Source organism: Rhynchophorus ferrugineus, unplaced genomic scaffold, assembly GCF_030347505.1.
Source record: "Rhynchophorus ferrugineus isolate W39M unplaced genomic scaffold, kcgeb_rfMv2 rfM2, whole genome shotgun sequence".
Lineage (NCBI taxonomy): Eukaryota > Metazoa > Arthropoda > Insecta > Coleoptera > Curculionidae > Rhynchophorus > Rhynchophorus ferrugineus.
The window spans coordinates 88,251,247-88,278,445 of record NW_027472581.1 but is presented as its reverse complement, the minus strand read 5'-3'; the positions used below and the strand labels follow the sequence as shown (position 1 = coordinate 88,278,445).

The 27,199-nt window shown below is 31.5% G+C and overlaps 1 protein-coding gene across 4 annotated transcripts in view; it reads left to right on the top strand.

Annotated features, from left to right (window-relative positions):
- The window catches only part of Fas1 (fasciclin 1 Fas1 domain-containing), a 559,086-nt gene that overhangs the window by 384,029 nt on the left and 147,858 nt on the right, over positions 1–27,199 (top strand). The gene's annotated exons all lie outside the window — the stretch shown is intronic.

The following is a 27,199-nucleotide window of genomic DNA, read 5'->3' as shown; positions in this document are numbered from 1 at the left end:
TTGAAAGTAAAAATCAGAACCAAGTAATAAGTGACAGTGTAACAATAATTCCCAAGCCTGTTGTCTTGTTTGTTAACGTTAACGTATGTGAACAAGAATTATTGTAATGAGTAAACTTTTGGGTGTATTGGATCTACACTGTATAACCCATGAAAATAAAACATATCTCCGTGAAAAATGGAAAACGATTTTAAGAATATGTTTTGAAAGTAAAAATCAGGACCAAGTAATAATTGACAGTGTAACAATAACTGATTAAGAAACTTATTCAGCTAATTTCATTGGGATACTCTTGATCCTATATTTCAATTAATAACTAGTTGTAGTTGATGTGGATTAGTTAAATGATAGTGAATCTATGATACAAACTCCCTTCCATAGTAAAAATTACTAAAACAATAGTATTTTCCAGTGAAGGTGTTATAGATATTGAATTGGTACTAGTTTCTCAAATAATATCTAAGTATGTTACACTCTCATGACAAGTCCTCAAACCATTGATAATACTCATAGATTGTAACATATCTCATGAGCTCAAATTCGAATCATCAAAGACCATCTAGGCTTTGCCCTATTCAAGATCACCTCTTCTTATCCAAACAAGTTGTCGGAAATTATACTCATGTATAAAGTGCAAAACAATGACAAGTAAACTCCAAATGCTCACATTTAACAAAAAGCACCAAACCTAGTCCCAATAATGAATGAAAAAACTTAGAGCTAACAAATACGTGTGGCATGCAATTCTAATTATAATATAGTAACAATTAACAAAGTTGACACATATGTTTATAGCATATAGATTCTCATAAATATTAATTAAGAATATAGGATAGATCCCTCAATTCCTTTCATTGAGGGCTGTTTTTATATTTCAAAAAAAATGCATTGAAAATTAGTTTTATATCCATGGAATGAATAAATATGATATATGTGGACGTGTATAACAACAGCTTTATATATTACCAGTTGATACATGGCAATTAAATACACACCAAAAGGCATTTAATTGTCTCTTATTTAAAACTCTTTTGGTATATATTGTACCGAGGTTTCAAGATTTGTTAGTGCCTTATATCCGATAAATATTTTATTAATGAAGATGTCAATTTGCTTATTAATGCTTAGCAATCCTTATTAATCAAATAGTACCTATATGTAGACATAGGTATCGTCCTTTTTAACTCTAAGAATAATTTGCTTCGAATATTAAATGAAAACTGAAAGAAGTTATTACAAATAAGTCTCTTTAATCGATATTCTAAATATGAATCCGTTATCAGTTACGTATTGTGAATTTGTGTGATTTAAAAGGTCATCTAGTAAAATAGAACACCTGGTCACATAATGACCTTCAAGTGTAGTAATTGTATATAAAAATGCAACTTTCTTCAAAAGCTTCAGCAATGTGAATTTGGTGACCGAGGCGGGAAACTCAATGCAAAAGTGTATAGCAGAGTGGAAAATAAATCACGATTGTAGCCTTGAATACAAAATATCATTGTAGAATTAAAACTACGTAAAGAAATTATTATATTAAAAAACACAACGCTTATATGGAATGTTCCATATCTCTACAAATATAGCTCCTTCAATCTACTACAATGATTCGCAATGTCAAAGCTAATATTTTACAAATAATACGGATAAAACAAAATACTTAAAGTTATTATAAAACAGAATATATCATATATATTCGAAAGGAAACCTTTCATGCTAAACCCTTTGACTCGTTTATTCTAGATCCTCCTGCATCTACATTAAACCAATTCGAAATGTTCACGATCGAACTGCTACCGAAAAAAGGAATAGGAAATCGTTCTCAAAGCACGAATTAGCGGTCGTTTTTCTCTATTTGTCGATAAGCGCGCCCTCGCCCGATCAATAAGAGCACTAAGAAAAAAAACACGATTCAATTCAATGATTAATGTATTCAGGCAATACAGATGCCTTCGTGGCGTTTATTTTATGCTCAAATTGTTTTGGTTTCCAAATAAAAATTCTTTCCTCATGCCCCTTGCAATCCTCTTGATTTGTTGACTGACTGTAGGTATCTGAAGGTCTCGATGTGGGTAATCAGTCGTATAGTATTTGGGTGGGCCCTCAATACCTCTCAGGACTTTGTTCTGAAAAATTTGTATTTTATTTATGTTACTCTATGCAGAACATCCCCATAATTGATCTCCGTATGTCCATATAGGTTTCAGTATTTACTTATATCATAGCAATATGCTATGTACCAATAATTGTGTTTTTCTCCCAACTAGACAATATATATTTTTATATTTCAATTCCAGCTCTTTTCTTTTCTTCTTTATATATTCATTCCAGCGAAGTTTTGCATCAAGATTCATTCCGAGATATTTAGCAGTGTTGCTATATGGAATGATAGTATTATTTAATGTTATTGGTGCTTGTACAGTCTGATTGTAGGTGAACTTCACATGCACACATTTACTTTCGTTAATTTTTATTTTCCAGGGTTCTGTCCAATTATTTATATATAGTCACTTGTCTGTTGCAATTTTCGTGTGACTTCTTCGCTGTTGTCTCCGACAGCTACAATCGCAGCATTATCAGCAAATGTAGCCATCATGATATTCTCCATTTGTGGTATATCACAAGTGAAGTGTAGATGAAGCTTTGGCCTCAGTACACCTGCTTATGGTAGACTTGCTTTAGCTTCTTTTATTATAGAGTAAACTTCTTCTACGTACGATTTTAGTAGTTTGGTGTGTTGTTTAGGTAACATTTTATGTAGTTTATGAATATGGCCTTCATGCCAAACCTTATCGAAGGCTTGTACTACCTCTAAGTATATAGCTGAGCATACTTTTTTACTTTCGTAGGCTTTTTCAATAACATCGTCGTTTTTCTCTATTTATCGATCAGCGCGCCCCCGCCCGATCAATACGAGCACCAAGAAAAAAAACACGTTTCAGTTAAATGATTAATTTATTCAGCAATACAGATGGTTTCCACCCATTTCATTTTTTTTCGTGGCGTTTAGTTTTTGCTCAAATTGTTTTGGTTTCCAAATAAAAAAGTCTTTAATATTCTGATGTGAAAGTAAGTTAAAATGTTTTTCTCACAAAAGTATTAAATTAATGTAGATATTAAAGTAGATAATTTGTTATCGGTAGCGGTCACCATAAACGGTTTCAACAGTTTCAGCTGTTCGTAATACACCACGCCGAATTTTTGTCTTGAGTTCAAGACGATTTGGACGTGGAGCCGATCGGCCGGCCTCGCCATTATGACCATCTATTTCTTGCACTTAAAGTCTTCAAAATAAACCCACTTTTCATCGCCCGTCACTATTCGATACAGAAATAACTTCCGGTCATACCTTCGAAGAAGATTTTTCGATTTTTCAATTGCGTGTCATTCAGTTGATGAGGAACCCATTTTACAATCTTTTGAATTTTCCCCATTGCTCGTAATCGATCGCTAATCATTTCTGCGACCATTTTAACGCATCCGTCAATTATTTTCTAGTTTGGGTTGGGTCTTCATCTAATAGCTTTTGTAGTTTCGCACGACAATTTTCTTTGATCTACCAGAATATTATTTGCATTACATATCGAAATCACCTCTTTTGAATCACCATAAGTTTCTATCAGTAAACGATGATTTTCAACGGATTTTCATTAAATAAGAAAAGTAATACGTGATGCAAATGCACGTTTTCAGTTCATTTTAGTTCGTGTTACTTTCGTAAAATATAATATGTGTAGCTTTGAAGTCTGATGTCAATAGATTAAAATGACATATGTGTATGGTAATAACATTCCGATACATCTAATACATTTAATGCCTTGTTCACGTTTCGTGAGAATCTCATCTACCATCTTCAAGTCTGGCTTCCTTGTTATTTACCCCTCGTTCTTCAGCTTGTGTAACGTTCCATACATAAAAACGTATACTAAAACTTATTCAAGTTCTATAACCCTTAAAAAATACTCGCTGTTCCATGATTTATCCCTATTTTAATTCCTTTTTACGACCAAGCGAAATTGCGAGGCAAAACAACCTTATCGAGACACGGCTCGACAGTTGTCATATTATTTTTAATCCGCGACAAGAATAGCAAAAAAGGGGGTCGATTCTATTCTTAATTTATTCCGCCAACACAGTCATATTCCCCGCCAACAATTGTATCGAGTTTTTCCGGCAGCTTTCACGTTCGGCTTACTGCTCCGAAATTATATTTGATGTTTTCGTTTCACTCGAAAGCCCGCTGAATAGAAAACGAGAACAATTTTATCTTCAATTACCATAAATTATTTGAAAGGTCCCCGTGTATAACGACTTTTTGAGTGCTTCAATAAAAGCGGCACGGTTACGAGTTACTGATGTTTATAAAAAATTACATTGATACGAGGGAAAGGTTCGTAACATTGACTATATCAGAAAATTAGCTAATGAGAACTATGAGGTTCGGTGTTGGTGAGAGGGGAAATAATGGGCTGAATTTTAAAAACCGGTCGCAAAATATTCCGAATACAATATATAGTCTCTCCAAAATAATAGTTATTTCACGTCATCAGAATGTATACCGTATCGTAATCCTAATTGTCCCATCAACTTTAGCTTTTAAGTTGTTTTAGCATTGACATATAAAAATTATAATGTAATAAAATAATGAAAAGAAAACGTTAGTAGATATAAATTATTTTAACATTATTAGAAGTACTAGTGTAAATATTATCGGAGGACTTGAGCTACACTTAATTATACAGGCACAATAATATGTAGGTCAGAGTTATTTTACTATATTTAAATTGAACTCATTTCCACGACTCTTGTCTTAAGTAGAGTTCTAGGCTATTTTTTATATAGTGGCATCCTTTAGAGTACTAAACCTAACCTACTAAAACATTTAATTTACTATATCTTCTATAAACGATATAGTATCCATTCTTTCCTCATATTTTCCGACCAAATGCTCATGCATATTCCTAATATAATCTCACAAATTATACAATTTTCTACAATTATCCTATATTAATTATATACACATTTTCGAACATATCACTTTGTCTTAGCGATAAGCCTACGTCAGGAAAGATTCATTCAGTCACTGCCAGTACCAATATCAGAATCGCTCATCAAGTTATTTTCTAGTTTGTTAATTTCTAATCTATCGAACACTTGTCCACGATTTCACCACTATAAATATTTCTTCTGTGGGTCTGACGGAATGTGTCCAAACCAATATGCATTTCTTACTCATATCAATTCGATAAACATGCAATGATAGAGAGGAAGGCATAATACTCTTTAACCATATTCATCTGTCACCTAGTCTGCAATGTTGTCTACTTTTTTCATTCTGGTTTCTAAACTAAAAGTAAATTATATTACATATGTATTTTGTATTTACCAAGTGACAATTCGCTTTAGTTCTCCCTCTAAGAGCTGCATATTTTTAAGTTTTCTGGGAATACTGATCAGATTAACAGATTCTTCTAAAATAAATGTATTAAATTATCTACTCACTCTTTTTCATCAAATTCACATTAAGTTAATCTTGTTTTCATATGTTCTTGATTTTATATTTCGAATGTTCTGATTAAATGAAATAACTAATTAGAGAATAAATCTGTTTGTGACTGCGTCTAGTTATAGGCTTCGGTATTTTCAATCAGTAATCACAAAGCAGCGACCTCTAATTATTATCACTAACGTTTCGTAGAATTTTACAGATATTTGACAACCAGGCGAATTCTATAATCCTATTCGATTAAGTCTTCTGACGCATCAGACAGCATTGTATCCTTTTTAACTAGACAAAAAAGAGAAGGAGAAATATGGTTTCATTTAAAAGCGAATTTACAAACTGCAACATGTGATGACGTAAATCAACAAGTATCATAGACTATAATCCTGGTATAGTATTAGATATATATTAGTGTTTATTTCCGTTGAATTTATGCTCTATAATGTAGGTAAAAATATAACTGATTACCATTGGACATCAGGTATTTACCAACTATTAATTAACAAACCAAACCTCATGTATTTAAAAATTAATTTTCCATATATTTTTTCGTTATTCTGCTATTCGAGGTGTATAAGAATCCAACAAATCAAAGAGCATTAAAATCGGTCCAACCGTCCTCGAGTTTTAAATAATGTAACTAACCCGAATTTCTTGCAAGTTTTTAGACTAGATCAAACTTCATAATATAGTTGATAACAATCATATTTACTAACAAATCAATCCATTTTATATACAGGTATCACATATTTAATAAATTATTTCTTACACTAGAGAATTAATCGCAATAAACCATTTCTCGCTTGATACATGCATTTTAGCATAATACCAATATTATTCAAGAGTCAAAAGTGTGGAGTAAATATTGAAAAAAGCCCGGATAAATCTATCGAATGGAAATACGACCGTATTGGCTGAATAAATTAACCATTTATTCCAGCGTTTTCCTTATTCTTATTCGCAGAGTTCTGTGTATCTAATGTTGAAAAAAACACATGTGGGTTCCAGATTCGAAAACATTTCAGTAAAATTCTATTTGACACTTTAACACCTATTTCTTTAGATAGGTTTTCGTACGTATGTTTAATATAAGGAGAAATGCGGATAGCTGTAATTTTGTAATAAATTTTTCCGTATAAAATTATAATGTTTTCAATGTGTTAATAAGAATATTCTAAATAATAATAATAAGAATTATAAGAATTATTCTTGATACCCTAAATGAGACCAGAACAATAAATAACAATTGTATAGAGAAAAATCTGTTGCTGGAGAATTATCAAGATGTTACTTTATTTTATGATGCCATGAGAATAAATAATTATAATTTTTCAATATAAACATCAATATAATTACAATGAAGTTTCTCTTGTAAAGTATCTTTGGTTTGTTCAATAATTATGAATGCCTAAGCATCTATTGAAAGTCTGATGGTTATGATTTCTCAGATCTACTGGTTTGTATCTAGATAAAAGAAAATGGAAATTTATCACCAAAAATCAACACATTTATTCAATTTTGTTTATAACACATATCATGTTAATCTGTGTAATTTTGTCTCTTTACTCTCTATATAATGTTTGTCCATTTTGTCCAAATCTTCAAAACTACTTAAAAACATTAATTATTAGTATATTATAAATGGTATTAATTTCTACAGGAAACAAACAAAAATCCTTTCAATGGACAGTACTTTCCATGATTTAACTTATTTTTCCATTACTTTTACAAAACCAACATTAGGAACATTGAGAATGCTCTATTAAATTATAACATTTTAAAATTTATATATTTACTATAATAACTTTATACTAATTATACTGAACTAAACATTTAACCAACATAACTGATTATCAAAGTTAAATGAATATTTTATGAGCTTTTAAAAAATGAGTCGTGCTTTATAAACTTTTTCTATGCATATTTTACCACGACCAACCAACTCAATTTTGCATCAGTCAGAACTTCCATACATGCTTACACAAAACCATCATTCTAATTATAATATAAAACTCTTTTCAAATATTTAATATGCAGTTGGTTTTAAAATTGTTATTTAAAAAGGCGCACTTTGTGGAAACATAAATAACTACAATAAATTAAGTTCTATATTGTGAAGTAAATTTTGTTTGCTGCATAAAATAGTAAACTTACAAAAGCCGTCTCAAAAAATGATGGCCAAAAATACATTAGAATTACTTGGGTCTTTCATTAAATTGTATGGAATTAATGGTAACTTTTGTATTGCTAGATAGTTTAAAATAGAGTGAACTGCAAGTTCAAATTATTTACTTGATTATTTTGGAAGCACTACTACGATAGATAATCAGGTTTCCCTCTCAAAATATTATCTTTTTAAATATATGCAGATCAATATCATATTTCGACAAAGAACAACTATTCCAGTCATGACATCTGATAACAAAAATGAGTTATTATTTCAAAGTCCACGGTTAATAATAGATGATATCCAATTATATTATATTATATCCTTTTATATACAATTGTACAATATGAATCTTATTATAACAATACTTGGAAAAGCTCAGAATAATATTTATTAACCAAAATAATAAAAATAAACAGAATTCACACTACACAATTCACATTCATGTGAAGTTTTCTTAGTGAAGCATCTCTAGGAAGCTGCTAATTTTGTTATCCTTTGGATTTAGTAAAATAGTAAATAAACTTGATCGATTCCCGCATAATATATAAACTTGTAAGTTATTACCTTTATACAAATATAAAAATTCATTCCGAAAACAAATGAGAACCCCAATATCATTAATTTAAAAACGCTATCAGCAGAATATCTTAATCTATAATAAACAAGATACCAATAATTGTTAATAAATGCTAATTTATCATATTATAAATTACGACCACCATTAAAATATAATATTGAATGCTTGTAAATTATAAGACACTAATAACTGTTATTAAATGGTGATCCATAATAATATAAATTGTGACCCTAATAAAATGTGATTTTCAGCTTTTGTAAATATTAGATAACGTAATAATAATAGTTAATAATAACACTATAAATTATGACCTCTCATTAAAGGAAATGTTGAACGATTGTAAATGAGAAATAGAATACTAATAATTGTAAATAAACGGTAAATCAAAACACTATGAATTATGACCACACTATGAAATGAGATACTCATAATTGTTTATTTTATTTATTTTTTTTTTATTACTCTTCGTGATTCCACCATCTGCCCTATTGGCAATAAGTATTCCTTATATCTATATTATATATACATGGCATATAGAAAATCACTTCATTAAGCAATCTTCTGTATAAAATATTACCTTAATTAATTAGTCTTATTCTAAAGCCTTTTCTAAAGTCTACATATGTCCAGTAATCAGATCAGGTGGTGTTAAACGTTAATTGTTTATAAATGGTGATTCATAACACTATAAATTATGACCACTAATTAAATATAATTCTGAACGTTTTTAAATAATATATAAGAAACCAACAGTTGTTAACAGAAGCTATATTATATTATAATCAATTATGAACAGAAATAAAAGGTAATTTTAAACGTTTGTAAATGTAAAATAGGATAATAGTAATTGTTAATAAACGGTAAATCATAACACTATGAATTATGAGCAGTAATAAAAGGTAATTTTGAACGTTTGTGAATAATAAACAACATACTAATAATTGAGCAGACAGTAATCAGAATATATTAATCTATGATAAATAATATACTAACAATTGTAACTAAATGGCGATTCGCAACACTATAAATTATAACCACTTAGATATAATTCCGTATGTTTGTAAAGAATATATAAAACACTAATTATTGTTAATAACTAGTGTTTCGTAATACTAATAATTATTAACAAATGGCGATTCATAATATTATGAATTATGACCACTAATAATAAAATAATATTAATAATTTTTAGTAAATGATAAGTGGTAACACTATAAATTATTACTTCTAATTAAATGTTTGAATAAATATTTTAACTTTTACTGATACGTGAATTTTGGAACTGAATCATGATCATTGGTAACAGGTAGTCTGGTATAAGATTTTCATTTGGTATTACATGAAAATGTATTGTGCGAAATATTAATTAAAGTACAACGTCACTGTTGATAAAACAGAAATAATTTCAAACAAATTATTCATATTTATAAATTATCTTCGTTCCAGAAACAGATATGGTATACAAACCGAAATCGATTCTAAAAGGGTACACATTTTTCGATAAATTACACTTCGTCGTATTAATTATTCGCTTTATTATGCTAACAGCAGAGTATATTTGCAAAATATCCGCCCTTTTTCATCGTACAACATTATAAATTAATACTACCGAGTCCGGTTTACTCGTTCTCCATTTTTTTTAATTTCATTGAAGCGTAATCATTAATTAACATTTAACAGATACCCTTTGGCTTCATTAAATTCGTTTCACGGTCCAGAAATATTAATTTATCATAAGCTTTATTAATTAAGTGGACGGGCTTAAACCACCGGCTATGTAGTGATTGTCCGTTACAGGAACGTCGATGTTACGCCGACGATAACGGTACAGTGTTGCAGGAGCGACGCCTCATTTTATGGTATCTGAGCGTCGCTCTTTATCCTCTTAGTGGATTTGTCACGGATAGGATGCTTTATACAAAGAGAGCTGCAGTTTGTTTCGGTAAAAAGTGGAGGTTCTATAGAGCGTCCATTTTTCGGAAATAAAAAACGGCTTAAGTAAATCCCTTTAAAAGGTTTAGTTGAAGTGTAACTGTATATTTTTTCAGACGTAATTCCTGCTTGCTCTGGCATAATTTTCGTCCGGCAATACAGTTTTAATTCACCGTAACTGGGGGATATAATAATTATTTCCTTTTTATCTGTTAATAGTAAGTATATGGCTCAGTGAAAACACAGTTTTCTATATTCATTTAAGGCTTTATCTCTGTAGACACTACATGTACAGTTTTAGTCCTATATTTTCCGTATGTTATTTTGTTTAATTACTGCTCTGGGCTTTAGCCCAACACACAACAACAACTTTTCTTGTTAATGTGCTACTTATAATGAATTTACTACTTATATTCTTGTTATAAATCAATTTAATATGCATCAATTTGCTTTAGTTAAATTTTATTCACCATGTCTTGGTACTCTTACTGAAATATTAATGGCCTGTTGTAATTTGCTGGTTGTTACTTCACTGTTGTCTCCCATAGCAAGTATAACAGTATCATGAACATATCTAACCAAGGCAATGTTTTCCATTTGTTGTATATGAGATGTATTGGCCTAATACAGTCGCTCATGGTACAACTACTTAATCGTGTAGATATAATAAATCAGTTCTCCTAAGTCAGTCAGTCTAAATAATATATCTGCAAAAAATTGTTGATTTTTTATTAATTACAAAGATTATGTTTGTAATACCATAAGTAAAGATCTTATAATAAAATATTTTGACACGAACTCGGTCAAAAATATTATTATATGCTATAAAAAACACTAGTCAGTACTATTTCAGCACAATCCAGAAATATAAAAGACCACCTCAAATTATTTTTTGGTCGCATTCGAAGCTGACTACAAATATATTAAAAGTAATTTTTTACCAGATGTCTAATCACTTAACCCGTAATGGTCAAGAAGAGTGGTCTGAAATTTGAAATTCATATCGGCCTTTTAAAATAACTATATACTGACGTGATGTTTAATTCCGCTATCAGATATTTACGTCAACGGAAAACACTTCCCTAAAAGCTTTACCCTCGATATGTAGTGACACGAGAAGAAAGTCCATCCATTATTAAAATCCATAACATATGAGCGAAATAACGATGAAAAATTGCTTTATGCTAACGGGGAAATAAAGACATTAAGAAATAAAAGATTCATATGCACGTTTGGATGGCAGTGACAATAAATTTACTTAGTATCATTGTACAGTATTTTTTAAATTAACATCGATTCATTAAATTTAAAGGAAACTTTTAAATTATGTATGTGAAACTTTATAAAGGTATGGATTTCTGTCTATTTTTTTATTTCTCTAATCCTCCATTTCCGACGATTTAATGAGTTTTATATTTGTTGCGTTACAAGAACGCAAGTTGTTGTGTTGATCTTGTTTATTTGTTTATATCTTAAACAAAAAATAAAAGGATTTGCATTGAAAATTATGTTTTAATACAAAGATAATAATTCTTTGTCCATTTTCTGCTTATAGAGATTAGATTTAAAAAATTCAGGTTTGAGCTGGATATAAATTGAATTATCTAATGTTTCAATGAAAAGACCGATGGAGTACATCAAGAAATCTCTAAAATAATTTAATATAGCATTCTATATATTTACTGTATATTATCAGTTTAATCTAAATTTATTTCGTCGTTCGTTATATTTAATTGAATTCTTAGAAACAATTTGAGATTTATTGTTATTAAACTATTTTAATTCCTTCAAAACACTTTATAAACATACCTTTCATGAGTATTAAGGTATATAGATCAGAATACACCTTGTACTACAAATGTTTTAAAATTCATTTAATTATAGTGAAAAATTTTTAATTACAAAATACAATTTTGATAAGGTTAAGTATAGATGTTAAATAGCTACAATTCTTTACTGAAAATATAGGTATATAACTTTAAGTTTACTTTAAGTTTGGCAGATACGAGATTAGTTACTGTAATCAAAATTTGTTAAGAATGGAGATCATCTGATACTATAGATAATTATTAACAAGGATATTCTTGAGTACACATTCGTATTCTTGAGTAGTATAACAGTAGGTATCTGATTTTGAAGAGATATACTAAGTAATAAATCTTTTACTGCAATGTTCCTAACAAAAAGTTATCAAAATATCTTCTAACAAAATAACTTTTTAATAATAATCAAAGTTTTAAAGTGTTTACAAATTCACTGTTGACTTATAATTCATAATTTCTTCTATTTCTCCTCTGTGTCCTATCTGAACGAATTATATAGTTAGTTTCATATTAGCTATTACAGCAGTGATCTCTTTCCTTTTTTCTTTCCAAAGAGAGTTGTATATGTAGTTGAATATGTACATCTCCGTCTTATATATATAAGTACACGTTGGAATAAAAGGGAATGGCTGATTACCTTTTTATATTATGTCTCTCGGCATATTAACATACGATAAAATGTATGTGGGATCATTATTCCATACCTTTTTTCACACTGCCACTTGCCAATTTAAAATTATTTAAAATTATCTGACCTATACAGTATACAGAAACAAATAATTATCTCCGTCCTTTTGTCCTCTCTCAAAATTAGTATGGGAAATAATTTGTACATTTCCATTTGTTATCACGAATAGAAATTAAGGTATTTTATTTTGAATTCAAATCTAATATCTAACACATATAACACATATAGACCTGACACATAGATGACGATACTAGAATTAAATCCATATGCTTTTTTGTTAGCCCTAACCCTCAAAAAATGCGTGTATAAATTTTACAGCTATCGGATCATTAGTTTGTGAAGTTTAGCATTTTGAGTGAAGCATCTTTTATTATTGTGAAAAAAAGTATAAAAAGAAATTCCGCATGTCGATAAAATATTGCTTTCTGAAGTAAAATATACAGTTGAAGCAAAAATTTGGCTTAATGCCAAGTTGCCCAGGAAAACCAATCATCAAAGATTGGTATGCTAAGATTAGATGTGGTGAAATGAGCACCGAAGACAGTGGATGCCCAAGAGATTTCGAATTTGATTTTGATTTTGAATTACGTAAATTTAAATTGAATGAAATAGCAGACACTGAAAAGATATCAACCGAATGTGTACATCATATAATTCACGAATATTTGGGTATGAGAAAGCTCTGTGTAAAGTGGATGTCGCGCTACCTCACTTTTGACCAAAAACAACGATAAGATGATGATTCGGAGCAGTGTTTGAACATAAAAACATGACATGACTCTATCGTTTCATTCCGAAGTCCAATCGACAGTCATCCGAGTGGCCTGCACACGATGAACCCGCTACAAAACGTAGGAAAATGCAGCAGTCGGCTGACAAGGTTATGGGGTCTGTATTTTGGAATAAACATTGAAAAATTTTCATTGACTACCTTGAAAAAGGAATGACCATCAATAGCGACTATTACATAGCGTAATTGGGGTGCTTGAAAGACAACATCGCAGGAAAACGGCCGCATTTGAAGAGAAAGAAAGTGCTGCTTCACCAAGACAATTCACCGTGTCACAAATCAGTGAAAGCGATGACAGAAATCTATGAATTGGGCTTCGAATTGCTTCCTCCTCCACTGTATTCTCCAGATCTGGCTCCCAGCGACTATTTCTTGTTCTCAGATCTTAATGGAATGCTCGCTGGGAAGAAATTTTCGTCGAATGAAGAGGTGATTGACGAAACTGGGAAAACAAAAATAGTATCGAAAATTGGGCGGGTCGCTATAATCAATGTATCAAACTTGAAGGGAATTATGTTGAATAAAAGAATAAATTTTGTCAAAAAAAAACGTGTTTTACTATGGTAGGCCGGCGACTTTTCAATTTATCTATTATGATATATACAAAATATTTTATGATTAAGTGCGATTTTCAATAAATTGTTTTAGCTAAACATTTAGCAATTATATGCAGATCAATATCCAATAATTAGAACCAATAAAATAATGCTTAATCGTCATGTTTCACATCGCGTTTACTGGCGGCGGTTATCTCCATACTTCGAGCCGAAATTCCCCGAACGTTATATTATTAATTTATTGAACTTTTGCTTCGGATCGCGGCACGATCCGATCCGACCAAGGTCCGAACGTTGCATTCGGAAGTTTTGCTCTAAGCGCGGGATATAACGTTAATTCCTGGTAATTTTCGATGCGGACGCGGAAAGTTCGGACGCGTACCGCTTAATTGTTTTTGAAAGTTGGCTCGCAACCTGCACATCGAACTCCCAATAAAATAAAGCGGTTGTTTTATTTTAGGAATATTTTCGTGTAACAAGTTGGGTTTTTATATTTGTATTCATTTTTTCCTGCTTTACACTTTTACAATATGGTATCAAACTTATAAATTAGTTGTTTATATAAATAAATAAATAAATATATAACATGTCAATAGAAAAGTCTCCGGCCTACCATCATAAAACAAATTTTCTGTAAGGATGATACACTGATTATAGCGACCCTCCAACTTTTCAATACCATTTTTGTAGTACAATTTGTCCTTTGCTTCAAAATAGGCCTCGGTTTAAGCGATCACCTCTTCATTCGACGAATATTTCTTCTCAGTGAGCATTCTATTAAGATCTGAGAACAGGAAATAGTCGCCGCGGGCCAGATCTGGAGAATATGGTGGATGAGGAAACAATTCGAAGCACAATTCATGGATTTTTGCCGTCGATTTCACTGATTTGTGACACGGTGCATTGCCTTGCTGAAGCAGCACTTTATTTTTCAAACGGCCCAATAACGCTATGTAATATTAGCTGTTGATGGTCCTTCCTTTTTCAAGGCAGTTAATGAAAATTATTCCATACGTACCCCAAAATACAGACGCCATAATCTTGCCAGGCGACTGTTGCGTATTCACTCAGATGACTGTAGATTGGACTACAGAGTGAAATGGTGGAGCCATATTTCATCCATTGTCACAAATCGACGCAATAATTTGGGTTTATTACGCTTGACCATCTTCAAACACTGCTCCGAATCATCAACTCGTCGTTGTTTTTGGTCAAAAGTGAGCTGGCGCGGCACCCACTTTGCACAGAGCTTTCTCATAACCAAATATTCGTGAATTATATGATGTCCACGTTCAGTTAATATCTTTAGAGTATCTGCTATTTCATTCAATTTCAATTTATGGTTATTCAAAATCTTTGTGTGGATTTTTTTTAAGTTTCCATCGGTAACAACCTCTTTTGGGCGTTCACTGGGTTCACCGTCTTCGGTGCTCATTTCACCACGTCTAAACTTAGCATACCAATCCTTGATGGTTGATTTTCCTGGGGCAGTGTCCGGAAGCCCGGCATCAAGCCAAGTTTTTGCTTCAACTGTATTTTTCCCTTCAACAAACAATATTTTATCAACACGCGAATTTTTTTTTAAACCATTTTTTCGCAATAACAAAAGCTGCTTCACTCAAAATGCTATAATTCACAAAATAATGATCTAACAGCTGTCAAATTTATGCACGCATCTTTTGAGGATTAGAGCTAACTAAAAAAAGTATGGATTTAATTTTAGTAGCGCGATCTATGTGTCAGGACGGGAACTTCTCAGTTGATTAATGGTCTGAGTTAAGGTTCACTTAACATTCGCATTGTGTTAAGTCATGTCAGAAATATTACAAGAAACAGTTAAATGGTCCAATAAATTAGATCCCCACTATATACAATTTATTATCTATTAAAGTTAAATAATTTTATTAAATATAAATAAATGCAATTACGTCACAACAATTACAAAGACAAGAAAACTTGCCTGGTACAGGAAACTCGTCCGGCAGTCCTTTAATTCGGTTCGAACGTCCCAAAAGTCTTTTTCGGCACATTTTCTCTCGATTCTCGAACTGTCGAGAACTTCTGGTGGTCAGCGGCAGCAGCGAGCCGGTGTCGTCGTCTATCGGCGCCTGTGCCGGAAGTCCCTAATTGGCTCAGACAGGACACACAAACTAATTATAGGGACGTCTTGTAGAGAAGGGTCATAATTACTGCGAGACCGGGTCTTAAACTTAATATCTCAAACACTTGTAATTCAAGGGAATTCGCTATGTTAATAGTGCTAATCAAGGCGCTGTTAACAGGATATTAAGGGCATTCCGAAGGTTGATTACATTTTTGGCGAAATTAATTGGTTTTCGGAGAAAGTTGGGGCAAATTAAAAAGAATTCCGGACATTTTCAATAAAAAAGTAATGCGTCTAATGATGTATTGATTGCTGATACAGGTACAACTACTCTAACTGCATATATAGTCTGTTCAAAGTTATTTTGTACATACGTCATATCAATTTGTGACATCAAAACGTCGCAATGTTGCCGCATCACCTCTGAGTTTTAGTTCAGTTTGGCATTAACACACAACAAAATTCTAATCTAAATAAATTAATTGAACAAAAAGCTTATCAAATATAATTTATTTTAACATTATAGTACATTAAAAAACTACAGTTAATTATATAGCCACAATAGTTCATACGTTAGAGTTATTATCTCTTATCAGTATTGCCTTCAAGAATTTTTCATACGTCTGACAACCGGACGACATTGACGGGCTCATTCATTTACATGTTTGAACTAATCGGACAGCATTGTTTCTTTTTAAGTAGAATAAAATGGATATGAAAATATTGTCCGATTCTAAAACAAATTTACAAATAGCCACAGGCAATATATTAAAAATCTTGATGGCATATGTACAAAAAAATGTTGAATAGACTATATTACTTTTATATTAATATTACGTGTATAAATAACACTGTATCGTTCAGATGGCGAAGACTGATGAACCTGATTAAAATGACATATCGTAAGATTGTAAGCTCGGCATAAATATTAGCGATTTTGCATGAGAATATAGATTTGGATTTGGTATAGAATAAGACTAGATTGGTCTAGAGTCTTAAGAACGAAACTAATCTTAAGAATGAAAAAATCAAAATTAATGATATTACTCGAGGAAATTTAAAATTAGTGAAAGTCATTTCGGTACATCAACTGGCACTACAAGTGATTCCAAATAGTAATAATGAAACTATTCTATAGAGCGTTTAATAGGCAAGAGTACATAGAAAGAAACTTTTCAAAATTTCACCGAAGCCGAGCAAGATAAATTCCAGATACTTTTTTTAAATTTTTTCCATCTCGTTGTATAATAAGATGACATTATATAATGATTATATAATAAGATATATGACATATTATAAGGTTGAATTAAGCGAATAGTGGTCTTGAGTAATGTCAATAAAATTATAAAATAAAGTAAACACCCGCGAAGATCCAATATACATATATGTCCACAATAGATAGTTTTGGTTCCTGCACATGGCCGCCATATACAGGGCCGTAACCAGCTTTACCAGCGTTACATAACATATCTGCTCAAATGTTTCCTCTAGTTTCTCTTTCTTGCTCATCAGCCATCTTAGGTTCCATGTTTCAATCTTCCATACTTTTCCACTCCTTGTGATGTGTGTGCTGGTTTCTCTTCTCTTTCCCTTTTATTTTGTTAAATTTATTTTGATTTCTTAACTTTTTTTCATGTACATTCGGGATGTCCTCTTTGTTGCCACACTATATCACTCTCCGTTTCTTACCATTTATCAGTTTTTTGCACCTAAACCTATTTATCTATTTATAATATTATTTTAACTACCACCAACTGACTACTTTGAAGTCGATGCTGGGCCCAAAAAATAAAAAAAAATAATATAATTTTGTGTCATACAAAAATTAAATTACCAACAAATCAAATCTAAATTAATATAACTGTTTGGGTTCGGTACCAACTTCAAAGTAGTCAGATGGTAGTACTTAGAATAACATTGTAAATAGATAAATAGATTTAGGTATATATTAAACTAAATTTTGTGTGTAGAGTAGAATATAAAATACGTGTAAGAGACAGGTTAAATAAAGTTTCTGTTTATTTTTATTTAGTTATTACAACGATTATTAGATACATATTTTATATTAAAATGTTTTTTTGTGTTGAAAATATTTTATTATTCCCCATACTTTTTTTTGTGTTGAAAATATTTTATTATTCCCCATACTTGCCTCTGTTCTTTAGACAGCTGAATCTAGGTGTATGTTTAGCCAGTGGTACCAAAACGTGTTGTTAATATGTTTTCTAACGCTAGGGATAGGTTAGTGAGTATATATAAGAGATTGACTGGAGACATCCTGTGACGAAGACATCAGCATGTCCCTTACCCAGTATTCCCTTATAGGAATTCAATCAATCAATGCTAAAAATATTTTAAATATCAAGAGAGAGAATGAAGAATGGTTAGTGATTGACAGGGAAGGCTAATAATGATTTTTGGGTTCATGTTAAGAAATAGAATGAAAATAGTAACATCAAGTTATAACTATGCAAGATGAATTTTTCACGAAATATCTCCAAATATTATTTTTGATTGAGTTAGTACAACAAAATGTGGCTAATAGAATAAGGAGAATTAGTGTATTTAAATGTACTTTTATTAAATACAATTGAACAGAGAAGGGCAATATTATATAATATATTAATAAAACAATTTTAAAAGATATAGTATTTAAAACCGCTTTAATCCGAAAATATAAAATGTAGGTTTAAAAAAATTAGATGAATATAAAGGTACAAACAGGAACTGTTTTTATATTTTAATTTCAAGGATTTAGTGCTACTCAAAAAACATGAATAAAATTATATGAATTGCGTTATTATCGAAATATCTTCTACAGGCAGTTTTCTATTAGTTTTTCGAAAAATCGTCTTAAATAACATCTTTTGTTTATATATCACACACATATATTTTATAACCAGAACTACTAGTTTTGTAAAATCTTCTTAGGTGAGATATTGTTCGATATATATATAAAATACATACATAATCTGTATATAAATATTAATATCGAAGCCCAGGTATCATAAATTTTATTTTCATTCTGAGGATACCATATAAATTACACGCATTCCGCCTTCAAACTGGCGAGAAAGTGCTACACGTTAACGCCCTAGCACCTATAAACTACTTTAAAGTAGCTGAGATCTTGAATGGTCACATTTAACCTTTCCTACACCCTCTTTTGTTTTCGTGTCGTAACAGTCAGCTGGCGCTAAAACCGCCTATAAAACGCACAACTGCGAGTTTACTGTACTAGTTTCAATGCCGTGAAGATCTTCGCACTTGAACTTGTCTTACGTCATATCCAAAAAAATATTGTCATTATATTTTGGTTTTATGAGTTTCACTTTCAATTAGTTATCATGTTGCTGAAGTGTACAGAATTCATGTTCAAAATGACTTCAAATTAATCTATTTGTAGTAGTTAAAGTAATATTGTAAGTAGATAAATAGTTTTAGGTAGGTATTAAGCTAAATTGTGTGTATCTAGTAGAATATAAAATACGTGTAGTTGATAGATTAAATAAGGTTTTTCATTATCTTCATTTTGTTATTACAACGATTATCATATGTATTTTATTTTGAAATGTTTTTGATGTATTAAGTCTGATTATTTTTTAATTTTCGTCAGTTCCTTATTTATTTTTTGAAGTCGGTTCAATTTTTTGTTAAAAATATTATATTTTTCTCATGTTACTGTTAGATATTTACTAAATAAATCACGCAGTTATCTTATTTATTATTACAATCGGTAGCCCAAGTAAAGATGCAGCCCGTATGCGAAAAAATTGGAATAAAGAAACAAACAACAAAAAAAAGTTTTTATATGCATAGTTAGTGCTTAGAAAGAAACCTGAATGACTTTTGCACTGAACGACTTCCGATTTTTCATCACATCAGCTCAATAATAACATATATATATATTTATATATATATATATATATATATATATATATATATGTATATATACATATACATATATTAGATATATTGATTTGACACCTAAGAGTTTCTTAATAAATATTATAGATTCCAAACTCTGGCCACCTTAATTTTTACACACAGTATTCATCTCCTTTATTTGGTAGCCCATAATGATATAACTCTAAAATACTTCAGTAACATTCACTGTAAATATTCTGCTTTAGTCTGTATGAAAATAATAAGCATAATAAAAAGTATTTCATATTTTCGTAATTTTATAATTAAAAGACGCGAAACCAAATTGTGTGAGTATAAAAATTCTTCAAAGTTGTATAATGATATATCATTCCGAAATTGGTTTTGCAAATATAACCGAAAATAAGTAAACAATGGAAAGAAATAGAAATCGATTTATCGATAAATTCGTGACATTTCAAACTGACATTAAATTACAATGGTTTTAATGACTCTTTAGATGTTTTGGAAACAACGGAAAAGCAATTTTGTGTTTTTATTAAATATTGTTTTTTTTTGACATAAATAATACTGCTGCATTAGCTTTGAGAAATATAAATTGGAATTGTTTGTTCAATAAAACTCTGCTTTTAAAATTGCCTTAAAATTAAAAATATAGTAATTAAATGTAAATAAAAACAAGATCACAAATATGTTTGATTTCTTCAACAATGGTTGAATTATCTGTGATTAATTAACGGGTCTAAGTAAATAAGCTTTAATTTATATAAAGACTAGCGACCCGCCCCGGCTTCGCACGGGTGCAATGCTGATACTAAATTAAATACACTACAGAAAAAATATGAACGTTGTATATAAAAACATAGCGGCCCGCTCCGACTTTGCACGGGCATAAAATATATATGCCTATGTCACTCAATGAAAACATGATTAAAATCGATCCAGTATTTTTGGTTCATTCATTACTGCCCTTGGCCTGCACGCATTAAATTTGGAGTAAAACAATTCCTCTTCCCCTATACTTACTATGAAGATTTCCTGCTATCTTTGGAATATCTAAATTCATACAATTTTTATTACATTACACATTTTTAAACGCAAATTTTAAATTTGTAATATCTCCGAAAATATTTGTTTAATTTACATGCTGTAAGGAACCATATTGATCTATATTAATTGCACACTGTATTTAAGGTACTTAATTCGATAAGGATTAATGCCGTATTGCTTAAAATAGCTTCGTAAATAAGCCATTTTCTCACGTAAAAAGTAAACAATAAAAATGGTTAATGTGGGTTATCCTTAAAAGATAAACATATACCATCCAGGACGTTTTTGTAGACCTTTTTATAGTGTACAATACTGTAGTATATTAATTTGATCTAACTCATAGGGTTAGGCAGCGTTTTTGCTAATTGCTAAATAAGCATAAAAAAATAGGTTAATTTACGACATCACGTTAGAAGCCTCTAAAATTAGCAATGTTGCCTTAGTATATTATACATATATTATACATATAAACCTTCCTCTTGAATCACTCTATCTATTGAAAAAAACCGCATCAAAATCCGTTGCGTAGTTTTAAAGATTTAAGCGCACATAGGGATATAGGGACAGAAAAGGCGACTTTGTTTTATACTATGTAGTGATGACACCTTTACTTAGAATCCTATTTCAACCAAAAGAGAAGGCGACTTGTTGAATCGCTCGAGACAAATAATACTGAAGATCTGTTTATTGTGTTTTAATCTACAGGAAAGCTTATACTATTGCTACTTGTCGCCACTTGAAAAGTGATTCTTACCCTACAAGTGTCGAGGAATTACCAGTGGCGTAACATTTGCACCACGAAAGAAAAATTATTCTTGCATTACATTTTTGTGTTTTTCAGCTTTTGTTTCGGTTCTGACGCCAATTTACCTCACTTCTAATATATATAATTATGATTCTTAAACCTAGGAAAAAATCGGAAGACGTCTCCTTTTATCGTCCTACAAGCCTGTTACCTGTGATCTCTAAACTATTTCAAATCTTATACATTAAGAGTGTCAAAATAATCACAGACGAGAGAAATATTATTCCAGACTATAAATTAGCTTCCGTAGTATATACGGAACAATAGAACATATACATAGGTTAGTCAATTAAATTAACAACAACTTAAACGATAAAAAATACTGCTCCAATGCATTTCTCGATATTTCTCAGGTCTTTGACATGGTGTGGCACTCTGAACTGCATGTTAAATTGAAAAAGCTTTGTTCTATACGCAATTTCAACTGCTATAATCGTATCTCACAGACAGACATTTTATTATCAAACAGGGTGATGAATACACTGACCTACACCCAATGTATTCGGGTGTTCCGAAGGGCAGACTTCTTGACCCATTGTCATATCTATTGTGTACAGCTAACTTACCGACATCAACACTACTGTTGCAATATATGCTAACGATACAACGGTTTTATCATCACACGATTATCCTATATCAGCCACAAGAAACCTCCAACTGCATCTTAATAAAGCCAAATTGTGGTTGAAAACGTGGCATATCAAAGCAAATGAGACAAAATCTACCCATGTGACATTCACTCTTTGACATGTCCCTCAGTAAAAGTGAATAATCATAAACTTTTGCAAGTGCACAACGTTAAATATCTGGGAAAACATTTCGATCGACGTTTGACATGGAAAAAACATATAGTGACAAAACGCAAACAGCTTGGGCTTCAACTAAATCAAATGTACTGGCTGATAGGGCGTAAATGTAAATTATCATTAGATAACAAAGTTTTACTGTATAAGTCAATGCTTAAGCCCTTTTGTACCTATGGTATTGAACTGTGGGATACTTCTAGCAAATTTAATATAGTTATCCTCCAGAGGTTCCAGAATAAAGTATTGCGAGTCATGGTCGATGGCCCATATTTCGTGTCCAACGAACTGATTCAGCGCGATATCCCCATAAAGTCCCTAACGAGTGTGATTCGGAGTGTTACTGCGAAGTACTATAAAAGGCTATTAGTGCATCCCAATGCACTCGCCAAACAGTTACATGTGCGAGATGACAGTGTTGTGAATAGACTCAAACGCAAACTACCATACGAACTAATTATTAGACACATAGAGTGATATTTAATAATCTCTAGAATAAGCTAGAATAGTTTTTAGAATAAATTAGGATATACTTTAAAATAAATTAGAATAGTATATAAAATAAGATTTAGATTATAAGTTGTACAGCAGATCACTTACTGAAGTGATCTTCTACATGCCAGGATGGTTATATTATATAACAGAAATCATATAATAATACTTATTGCCCACGAGCAGATTGTTGGAACTGGAACAAGATTCTGACTCTATTTCTAGTGGAGCTATTAAAATAGTTTTTAGTATTAAGTTTATTAAATATATGTAATGAATTATTTAAATATCCTTATCGGAATATCTACGAACAGTATATATTTGCACAAAAAAATATCGCCCAAACCAGATCAACCGTAATAAATATTATAAAACATTTCAATGACGCCCCGAGCGCAAACTTCTATTCCCGACACGTAACCGAAAAATAAGGGACTACTTATCCGGGCCTCATCCGCATTTTTCCTGGATACATTTTGAAAATCTGGCCCCTTGCCCTCTCTCAATGTCCCATAAATTATCCTACGCCCCCCGGATCTCCCCCGGTCCCGTAACGAATCCTAATACGGCAATGAACATAACCTGGATGCGCTACTTTTGTGGGATTTACTTTCTTTCAGGACGAAATGGCTTGTCATATCCAACCGGATTTGAGCGAAAAATGACATCCAAAGGTTTTGCTTTATTCTCTCGAGGCAAAATATAAATTGAAATTATCCGATGTCAGCTGCTGCGTCGTCGAGTAAATATACCTTTTCGGGATGTTTCCGGGATCGATCGGTCGGCATCATTGAAATTTAGTCAACTTCAGGTCACGTCTAATGGGGTTTCTTTACATTTTTATCCCGGCGCGGATTGGCCTGTTCACATGCGAATATTGACGCTGTGGAAATATGTTGAACTTCATCGAACAAAATTAATTTAAATGATTAAAATGTTCTTAATCAATAGTCTAGAATGTCGCATGTTGTTTTTGTTTTAATCATTGCAAACAAATCTTTATAATAATACATAATCTGAAAAGTCCCGGGCCTAATACATAGATGGCGCTAATTTTATTGCTGTTGTAGCGAACTTGAGGCATGTCGAATTTTACATCGTGAAATAACTTTCTACAAAATACCCAGAAATATAATCGCCAACGCCAACTATGAAATGATAACCATTATGGCAACTGGCAACCCCAAGAGGTTTATCTAGGATGTTATTGAAGAGTATTTTCGATCATTCAGTAATCAACCATCGTTTATCTTAGACGTACCACCATTGACTGCCCAAGGCTCGTCAACAGGTAAACCCAACGCCGATACCTTTCATTTATTTGTATTAACATCATTTAAACACCACTGTCCCATTTCTTTTTACCTCTATTCACTGAGCCATATCAATTACTCTTAGCATTCACCATTTATTCAATTAGTACTAACTTTGAAAAGAAAGCTGTTAAAATTTCATGATATTCTACTCATAAATTTGTGACTTATTGCACTAAGAGTGACACTATTTTTGTTATTTTCAAAATAATGTATCAAATACAATTTTGTCTCTGAATTTTACACTGGTTCTTGATAGGAAAAACCACCGTTCAAGCGAAGCAATGGCTTAAAAAGCGTTATAAGGACTACACTCTATCAGAAATAATAATAAAACGTTGGTTTGCTGACTTCAAACGTGATCACAGACACAGTAGTGGACGTCCAAATCTCTGGTGGTCACACCAGAAAACATCAAAAAATAGACAAAATCGACCTGAATGGTCGAAAAGTGAAATTGCATCCTTTAGCTAACATCGTAAAGATATTAAAAGAATGTGTTGGTTCTATACTGCATGAGCATTTGTCTATGAAAAAGCTCTGTTCAAAGTGGGTACCGCGTTTACACCCACGTTTGATGGTACTGAGTAATGTTTGGCCATGTTTAAACGTAACAAATCGGCATTTTTGTGTCTATATGTGACAACGGATGTAATATGGATCCATCACTTCACTCCGAAATCAAAACAATCGTCATGTGAGTGGACAGCAACTGGTAATAGGCCTATATTGAGGCAAAAGATAAATTGTTCTACAAAAGTTCTATAGAAATGTTAGAGTAGCGCTGGAATGATTGTGTGGCTCTTGATGGAGATTACGTTGAGTAATAAGGCCAATTTCAAACCAAAAAAATACGCGATTCATTTATTACGCTCTGGACTTTTCAGCATACATGTTTTACAAGGCGAGATCCATTTTTGATATATTATAATCAATAGGAGATCCGATTTACAAGACAAAATCCGAAATCTCATGTTTGTAATTGCCGTTTTTTTAGTCATTCGGAGTATATAGTGGGCAAAAATTTTTCCAGAGCTCACTTTGTTAAGAGCTTAAGTTTTGTATACATATTTAGATTCGAGATTTGACCGAAAGGAGGCCAACCAAAAATTGTGAGATAGCAGTAGAAGTCGAGATCCGGTGATTACGGCACCATTCCGGGAGAGTATTTCGGTTCGATCCGTAGTTATGGCTAACGTTTGAGTTTCCGTTTCATAAAATAATATGAAAGTGATTTGTATTAGGCATTAATTTGTATCATTCCGTACAGAATTGATAAAACTAATTAGGTAGAATTTTATTTTATATTGTTTTGAACTACTATTATAATGTGATTATATAAAAGCATATCTTATTAAAAGTTTTTTTATTATTTAATTAATATATTGTTACTAGTCGTTTCCGTCTAACGTTAGAGTCTACAATTTGTCTTTATGATAACTTAAATCTAGGTATATAACTAGGAGGACCTATCGGCCCTATCTCAGTCTCTGGTGAAATAATGTTTATACATGTCACTACTGAATTTTTTAATATATACACCTCATTACACAACACTACACAAGAACAGATAGTTTGATTCTTTTGAGTATGTGTCCTGTTCTGGTGGTACCCAATATTTGCAATATTTCAAGATTCGTGTGAGAATTGAGTCTTTCCTCATGCCCCCTTGCAATTCTCTTGATTTCTTGACTGACTGCGGGTATCTGAAGGTCTCGATGTAGGTAATCTGTCCTATAGTATTTGGGTGCACCCACAATACCTCTCAGGACTTTGTTCCGAAACATTTGTATTTTATTTATGTTACCCTTTGCAGAACATCCCCATAATTGAACTCCGTATGTCCATATAGGTTTCAGTATTTGTTTATATAATAACAATTTATTATGTAGTGATAATTGTGATTTTCCAGTTAGCCAGTACATTTTCCTATATTTCAATTCCAGTTCTTTCCTTTTCTTCTTTATATGTTCCTTCCAGCGAAGTTTTGCATCGAGATATTTAGTGTTGTTGCTATATGGAATAATAGTATTATTTAATGTTATGAGTGCTTGTACAGTCTGTTTATAGGTGAACTGCATATGTACAGATTTACTTTCAATAATACTAATTTTCCAAGCTTGTGTCCAATTATTTATATTGTCATTTGCCTGTTGTAATTTTCGTGAGGCTTCTTCACTATTGTCTCCGACAGCTATAATCGCAGTATTATCAGCAAATGTAGCCATCGTAATATTTTCCATTTGTGATATATCACAAGTGTAGAGTAGATAAAGCATTGGTCCCAGTACGCTTCCTTGTGGTACACCTGCTTTAGCTTGTTTTATTGTAGAGTAAGCTTCTTCTTGTTTGACTCTAAACATTCTAGTTGTAATGTACGATTTTAATAGTTAGGTGTACTGTTTTGTTAGCATTTTCTGTAGTTTATGAACAAGACCTTCATGCCAAACCTTATCGAAGGCCTGTGCTACATCTAAGAATATAGCTGAGCATACTTTTTTACTGTCGTAGGCTTTTTCAATAACATCTGTTATTCTGTGGACCTGGTCAATTGTTGAGTGCTTGTTAATAAATCCAAACTGGTGTGTTGGTATTATTTTTTTTCTCTCTGTGATTATTAAAATTGATTGTGATTGAAGTTAAGTGGTATATAAAATAGAAATAATTTACATAATAACAGTAATTTTCATAGTTATAATTTGTTAAT